The following is an 8,896-nucleotide window of genomic DNA, read 5'->3' as shown; positions in this document are numbered from 1 at the left end:
ATTATAGCTTGCTCTGCTGTTTGAAACTTGAATGACAGGGATGCAGCTTCCTAACCAGGGGGGGTGTCTGAAGAAAACTATTACAAATCATTATTTGTCTGTCAGCTATTTGGGAAAGCCAAGAGATTCTGGTGTAGTTAACATGATATAAGGCAATACACATGAACCCAGCAGCACCCGTGGTGTTCTGTCACTATAAAGGAGGAGAAAGAAAAACATAGTGAACAAATGTGGCACACAAAATGCGCTCTGTGTTTCTCAACGTCTTAGTGAAGAACTGAGGTGGAGATCCAGCTTAAGGAGTTTGTGCTACATCTTGTTCCTGTGAGAACCTGAGAGTCCTCAGCCAATAGTTCCACTCTCTCAGCCAGTGCTTACTGTATGATCTGAGGTGCACCTGGCAAATCATGACTTCCAAGCAATTATGGAGAATGGAGGGTCCAGGGGAATTCAAGACCGAGGTACAGAGGAGAGTGCAACCTGCTCTCACTTTGAGCTCTGTGGCATGAACAACCAGTGAGAAAGGATTGGGAATGTTGACAGGTGGGGTGATTACATCCGGGACTGAAGAGTGCAACTCAATTTCCTGTGGCACAAATAACCAGCTGAAAAGGGTCAGGAGAAATTGATCAGGTGGGCATAGCTACATTCAGGAATTAAACTTAGAAATTAATATTTGGGGAGATCCAAGATGGCGGGCTACAGGAAGGCTGCCTTCCTTGTTGCTCTGTGACCTGGGATTCAAGCAGTGGGAATACTGTTTCTCTACGAGTTATTAGAGGAGCCCCGACAGCTACTCCAGCATAGGACCCAGCTGCCACTCCCATGTGGACCTCCATCTACCACATGAGGCTCCCTCAGTCACTCCCATCTCGGGACACTGCAACCACTGCCATCGTCGCCTGCACCTGAGGACACTGGACAGGGTCTGGAGACAGCCACCAGCCACACACTGCATGCCACAGAGCTGTATCTCCAAACATGCCACCCAATGCTATAAGGTCCTTGCTTAGCATCTGGACAGCCATCTTAAGTGACAGCTGCTGTTTTAAGAAAAAAGTTTCACTTTCCCACCCAAGGGCATTTCTGAGAAAGACTCACCCCTCCCTCATACCAACCCAACCCCTAACCACTCGCCTGGCTCTGATTCCTGAGCCTGCCCCATAAAAGTCCCTGAACCCAAGCCTGTTTTGCCTCTCTCTCCTATAGAGAGATGGCCTTTATTTGTCAGCTCTGACAAATAAGCTCTCATGTGTATCTCTGCCTCATCTCCATCTTTCATTTCTCACTTACACGTCTCTCGTTCCTCTCTTTCCCTTCATTTTGGTGCCAAAACCCAGGATTGGGTTCCCCAGTGTACTTGCTCCCCTCTTTGAGGATCAATGAGTGTCCCCAAGCCCTGATCCAAATTCCATCATGGGACCAGGCCTTCCATTCTGCCAAACACCCTCTCCACACCCACCACTGGACATTCCAGGTAAGACCCCTGTCTCTGGTCAACTTAAACAACATATGGTCCCTAGAAATGACCATTGAATGTCTGGCATTTCCAGGGTTACCATGTGGTCAGGGGCACCCCCAGCCACAGCTTTTATAGCTACGGCTGATCCCTACTGTCAACTGAGTCTATAGGTGGTCTTTTATTTGGGTCCTGGGTCTAGAGAAAAAAACCACCAAGGGTGATTGGGAGTTGTTCCTGGTGAGATTACCTCTTGGCCTTGGGTTAATCTCTATAGGCTTCTGCCCCTTCTATATATTCCTGTACAGGTGCCTAAATGCCTCTATAGGCTCCTGCCCCAATGCTTACCCAGTGGTGGTAACGACCCCCTGAGCATAACCATCCTCTCAACTGGTGATATTAGAGATTGGGGGATGCCCCACCTCTAAACTCACCTCCTACATCTCACCATGGTTGGCTCCTCATCCATTCCTTCCCATAGTCCTCTAGGCTGCCTCCTGGCTAACATAGGGTGTCTCTCTCTCTCACCCCAGAAATAAACCCAAAAAAACTTATTCACTTGTGCAATCATATCTGGCCTCAATATCCTTTGGATAACGACTCTAAATGGCCGCTTAATGGCACTCTGGATCCCAATATTATCAGGGATCTTTTCAACTATTGTGAGCATTCAGGAAAATGGAAAGAGATATCATATGTTCAGGCCTTCTCTCTACGTTCTAAACCCTCCCTCTGCAACTCTTACTCTCCCACACAAGTCCTCTTAGCTCTTACCTCCCCAACGCCTGCTTTCAAAGGGACAGAAGATCCTACCCAAGACTTCTCCTTCAACCTAGCAGATAAGCCCCCACCATACCACAATTCTCTTTCTGATGAAGCTGCTGCAGCAACTGTCCCCTCGGCCCCTCCGCCCTTCTCTCCTTCTGCCCCACACTCATGGGCTGCCACTGCCCAACCCACATTTCTACATGAGGTGGCTGGGGTAGATGGTATTATCTGGGATCATGTGCCTTTCTCTTTGTCAGATCTTTCACAGATACAAAAGCAGCCTGGGTCCTATATTTCAAGTCCGACCACATATAAAGAGTTTCAATATCTGACTCAATCATATGACCTTCCATGATGTCCATATGATTTTATCTATCACCTTCCTGCCTGAGGAGCACAGGTGAGTTTGGGAGCAAGATAGAAATTATGCTTCCCATCTGATTGGCACTGAAACAGTCCCTGAAGGGGGACCCCAATTGGGATTATAATTCGCCTGGAGGAATAACTAGAAACCAATTCATTACTTGCCTCATGGCAGGACTTAGAAAGGCAGCCCATAAGGCTATCAATTATTAAAAGCTCCAGGAAACCATCCAAGATAAGAATGAAAACCCTTTAGCATTTTTGGATTGCCTGACCAAGGTTTTATTACAATATACTAATCTGGACCCTGAGACTCCAGATGGGAGACAACTCAGAATCAGAAATATCAGATGTTCACTCAAGCTGTCTGTACAGCCTTAGCATGTGTCCCTGGTTCCACTGGCCCATGGACCAGTTCCTTAGGACCACCCAGACCCTGTTTTAAATGTACTCAGATGGGTCACTGGGCTTGTACATGTCCCAAGCCTTGCAAGCCTCCAGGTCCTTTTCCTAAATGCTATCACGAGGGACACTGGGCTGTTGACTGTCCCCGAGCACATAGCAGTCCCCAGCAATCCAGCCCTTCTGGTTCCCCTTTCCAACTCTTAAGACTGGCTACAGAGGACTGATGAAACCCAGGTCCCCATTACCCAACCACTACCATCACTCCACAGGAACCCAGGGTCACTGCGAATTCCAGGTAGGCCTGTCTCCTTCCTCCTAAACACCAGGGCTACATATTCAGTCCTCGAGGAGTTCTGGGGCCTATGACTCATTCTATGACCTCTATTGCCGGGGTAGAGGGTTCACCTTACCAACCTTCATAACACCTAGCCTTGTTTGCGCTTTTGGCTCTCTAATTTTTTACCCACTCCTTTTTAGGCCTTCCACAGTGCTCTGCTCCTTTCTGGGAAGGGACATCCTCACAAAGTTGAGGGCTACACTTTCCTTATCCTCTCATATACGCTTCCATCCAAACTTGCCTGTCACTCCCCTGATCCTCACCCTTATCTTAGGACCATCCCCTATTCTGTCTGCCAGTGCCTTCCTATTACCCCCTTCTGAGGTGGACCCTACTGTCTGGGATGTTTCACCTCATACCATGAGCCCATTCACATCCACCTCAAAAACCCCCTCCATTTCTGGCCCAATCACAACATCCATTCTCCCAAGAAAAACTCCTAGGCTTACCTTCCTTCACAACCTCTTTCACCCTAACATCACATCTTTAAAACAATTTCTCACTTCCCACTTAAACTCTCTCCAGAAGACCTACAATTTCTCTCCACCATCTCTGCCTCCTAGGAAATCTGCCAAAAAATTCAATCCCATCTCCAATCTCCACCCACCTGCGTTCCCTTTACACCAGGCAAGAGGACATCTCCCTTGCTCGGATTTGCAGCAGGATTTCACCCATATGCCCCCCAGCAAAGCCGTACAAATACAAATTTATCTTGGTGCTCATCGACACCTTTTCCGGATGGGTCAAGGCTTTTCCTACCACCAATAAACGTGACCCCGCGGTGGCCAACATCCTCATTGAACACATTCTTCCTCGATTCGGCCTCCCCTCCCTGCTCCAGTCTGATAATGGTCCTGAATTTACTTTCCATGTTTCACTGTCTGTAGCTAAGGCACTCAACATCTCCTGGCATTTTCATATCCCTTACTATCCCCAGTCCTCTGGAAAGGTGGAATGTACCAACCAGACCTTGAAGAACATTCCCACTAAACTATCCCTTGAATTACATTTAGACTGGACTAAACTTCTTTCCTTGGCTCTTCTTATATTATAGATCCCCCCAAAAAGCCACTTAACATCTCCTCCTTTGAGCTCCTATATGGATGGCCTATCTCCCTGTTTGGCTCACTACCCTCTGATTCTCCAGTACCCCTTGCTCCTCATCTTTTCTGGCCCCTTCTTGCATACATTAGGAAACTTCTTTGGCAATACAGTGATGCTGTTCTGGCAAAGCCTAGTTCTGCCTCTTCCCTTTCTCCCACTCTTTCTCCTGGTGACCTGGTACTTTTTAACCCCCGCCCAAAAAACATCCCCTTCCTCCTCTCAATTCTCCAAGAGATGGACTGGACTCTATTGGATCATTCTTACCACTCCCTCAGTGGCCTGCCTTGAGAGCATTCCATATTAGGTTCATAACTCCCATTTAAAATGGTTTTCTTCGCCCTTTTAAACAGTGATGCTCACAGGCCTTCTCAAGGTGCATTTCTCCAAGGCCAGAACCCCACAAGGACACTGCAGCACCATGAGTATTATTCCAATTTCTAGGAGACTCACAGCAACTTGCTCAAACCATACAATCCCAGCCTGATTCTTTAGCTGCTGTGGTTCTGCAGGACTGAAGGAGCCTTGATCTTCTTACGGTTGACTGTACCTACAGGAGAAATGCTATTTTTATCTCAACCATTCTGGTATAAAGGACAAGATTAAAAAAAAACTTTACAGGACCCTGAATACCAGAAACAATAGCTCTCCTATTGAATGAACAATGGATTGCAGAAGACATCAAAGAGGAGATTAAAAAAATTCTTAGAGGTAAATGAGAATAATGATACAAATATCAAAATCTCTGGGACACTATGAAGGCAGTATTAAGAGGAAACTTCATTGCATGGAGTTCATTCCTTAAAAGAAGAAAAAGCCAACAAATAAATGACCTCACATTACATCTCATACATCTCACAGCCCTAGAAAAAGAACAAAAAAAACACCAAAAGTAGTAGAAGATAGGAAATAATTAAAATCAGAGCTGAAATCAATGAAATTGAAACAAAAGAAACAATTGGAAATATTGAAAAAACAAAAAGTTGGTTCTTTGAAAAAATAAATAAAATTGATAAACCCTTAGCCATACTAATGAAGAGAAAGAGAGAGAAAACTCAAATTACTAAAATCATGATGAAAAAGGAAATATCATGAAGGACACTACAGAAATATAGAATATAATTAGAAATTATTTTGAAAATTTGAACCCAAATAAAATAGAAAATATCGAAGACACAGAAAAATTTCTAGAGTCATATGATTTGCCCAAACTGAATCAGGATAATATCCACAAGTTAAAAAGGGCAATTTCAAACAATGAAATAGAAGATGCCATCAAAAGCCAAACCAAGAAAAGCCCAGGACCAGACAGATTCACAGCTGAGTTCTACAAGACCTTTAAAGAAGAACTAATACCAATACTCCTCAAATTATTCCATGAAATAGAAAAAGAGGAAACACTTCCAAACTCTTTCTATGAGGCCAATATCACCCCAATTTCAAAACCAAAGATGCATCAAAAAAAAGAAAACTTTAGACCAATATCACTAATGAGCATAGATGCAAAAATTCTCAATAAAATTCTGGCAAATCACATACAAAAACATCTTGAAAAGATAGTGCACCACAATCAAGTGGGGTTCATCCCACAGATATAAGATTGGTTCAACACACAGAAATCAATAAATGTAATTCATCACATCAATAGACTTAAAGAACTATATGATCATCTCAACAGATGCAGAAAAAGCATTCAACAAAATATAGCACCCCTTCATGTTCAAAACACTAGAAAAACTAGTGATAATAGGAACATAACAACATTGTAAAAGATATCTATGCTAAGCCCTAGGCCAACATCATTCTAAATGGAGAAAAATTGAAAGCATTCCGTCTAAAAACTGGAACAAGACAGGGATGCCCTCTTTCACCACTTCTATTTAACATAGTCCTCAAAATTCTAGCCAGAGCAATTAGACAGACAAAAGAATTTAAACAAATACAGAGAGAGAAAAAAAGAACTCAAATTATCACTATTCGCTGACAACATGATTCTATACTTAGAGGATCTGAAAAATTCTACCAGAAAACTTCTAGAATTAATAAATGAATTTAGAAAAGTAGAAGGATATAAAATCTATACTCATAAATCAAATGCATTTCTGTATACAGTAATGAATTCTCTAAAAGAGAAACTAGGAAAACTACCCCATTTACAATAGCCTCAAAAAAAAAATACTTGGGAATCAACTTAAGGAAAGAGGTGAAAGACCTCTACAATGAAAACTATAAAACACCAAAGAAAGAAATTAAAGAAGACCTTAGAAGATGGAAAGATCTACCTTGTTCCTGGATAGGCAGAATTAATATTACCAAAATGACCATACTACCAAAAGCACCATACAGATTTAATGCAGTTCCAATCAAAATCCCAATTACATTCCTCATAGAAATAGAAAAAGCAATCGTGAAATTCATCTGGAAAAATAAGAGACCCAGAATAGCCAAAACAAGTCATTAGCAAGAAGAGTGAAGCAGGTGATATCACAACACCAGACCTTAAACTATATTACAGAGCAATAGTAACAAAAATAGTATGGTATTGGCACCAAAATAGACTTGTAGACCAATGGCACAGAATAGAAGACATAGAGACAAACCCACATAAATACAATTATCTTATACTAAGCAAATAAATACAATAATCTCATACCAGACCAAGGTGACAAAAAATATATATCAGAAAAAAAAGATAGCCTCTTTAACAAATTATGCTGGGAAAACTGAAAATCCATACGTAGCAAAATGAAATTAAACCACTATATCTTACCATGAACAAAACTCAACTCAGAGTGGATCAAGGACTTAAGAAATAGACCAGAAATCCTGAACCTAATAGAAGAAAAAGAAGGCCCAAATCTTTATCATGTTGAATTAGGCCCCTACTTCCTTATCAAGACTCCCAAAGCATAAGAAATAAAATCAAGAATCAAAAAATGGGATAATTTCAAACTTAAAAGCTTCTCCTCAGCAAAAGAAACAATCCATAAAGTGAATAGGGAGCCTACAGAATGGGAGCAAATTTTTACTACATGCACATCAGATAGAGCACTAATCTCCAGGATATATAAAGAACTCAAAAAACTTAACACTAAAAAAACAAATAATGCCATCAATAAATAGGCTAAGGAACTGAACAGAGACTTCACAGAAGAAATACAATTGATCAACAAATATATGAAAAAGTGTTCAATATCTCTAGCAATTAGAGAAATGCAAATCAAAACTACTCTAAGATTTCATCCCACTCTAGTCAGAATGGCAGTTATTAAGAATACAAGCAACAATAAGTGTTGGCAAGAATGTGGGGGAAAGCCACACTCTTACATTGCTGATGGCACTGCAAATTGGTGCAAGCAATAGGAAAGCAATGTGGAGATTCCTTAGAAAACTCAAAATGGACCCACCATTTGACCCAGCTATCCCACTTCTCAGTTTATACCCAAAGGGATTTAAAATAGCATACTGCAGTGACACAGCCACATTAATGTTTATAGCAGCACAATTCACATTAATAAATTGTGGAACCGAAGATGGCCGCTGCGTACGGGGGTTGCTGAAGTGCTGAGCGTGGTGCTCAAAGCAGCGGCTTTAATAGAGATTTCGCACAGTCTGTTAAAGCTCCTTTCACCGTTAATCTGTAGTGGACCACTTTGCCAAGGAGCAGGAAGAACAAAGAAATCGAAAAAGAGACACTTGGCTGCTCAGAGCCGCGGGCGCTTTGCTCCCATCTGCTTCCTCTTTTGCTTCGCTCCGGGCGGAGAAGCTGAATGTGCAATCAGCAGTGGATTGTAAGTACCCGAGGCAAAGAAAGCTCAGTGCGCCCCGCCTTTTTTTTTTTTTTTTTTTTTTGAATATTTTTTATACAGGGAGAGTTTGTGGATTGGGATTGCTGGCGGGGCTGTGGTTTCTGTGCCGAAAATCCACTCCGCGGGAGCCGCCATTTGCTTTCTGCTTGCTGTCTTGATGGCTCCGTATACACTGTCCGGCAGCCGCACCTAGAGGTTGCAGGCAGCTGGGCTGCGTGCCGAGCCCTGTCCTCCGAAGGCTGGACTGCAGCCTCGAGCGTCTCTGTGGCCTGTTCGCCGCTGCACCTTCGGGCAGAGCCTGCTCTGGGGTCGTTCTGCACCCCCCTGCCAGGGGACCCGTGCTCCGGAGGAGGGGGACGGAGAGCCGCGGCGGCAGCCGCTTGGGCCCCTGGGGCCTGGCACCGGGCTGAAGAGCTGCGGAGGCCAGGGCGGCTCTGCTACGGGCGCAGACAAGCGCGGACGCTTGCCAGGGCGGCTCTGCTACGGTCGCAGACAAGCGCGGACGCTTGTCAGCGCGGCCCAGAGTTTCATTTCTAGAAATCTGGACTGGAAACAGAAGCAGCAGTTTGTATAATCCCAAGAACTTGCTTATACCAGGAAGCTGTAAGGGCAACATGAATATTACTGAGGAGATGTAACATGGTGGCAGGCGCA

This window comes from Marmota monax, unplaced genomic scaffold (assembly GCF_021218885.2).
Source record: "Marmota monax isolate L192 unplaced genomic scaffold, Marmota_monax_Labrador192_F-V1.1 WCK01_AAM20220418_F8-fsc00413, whole genome shotgun sequence".
In the NCBI taxonomy this organism is placed as follows: Eukaryota; Metazoa; Chordata; class Mammalia; order Rodentia; family Sciuridae; genus Marmota; species Marmota monax.
Note: the sequence above shows the minus strand (reverse complement) of the source record.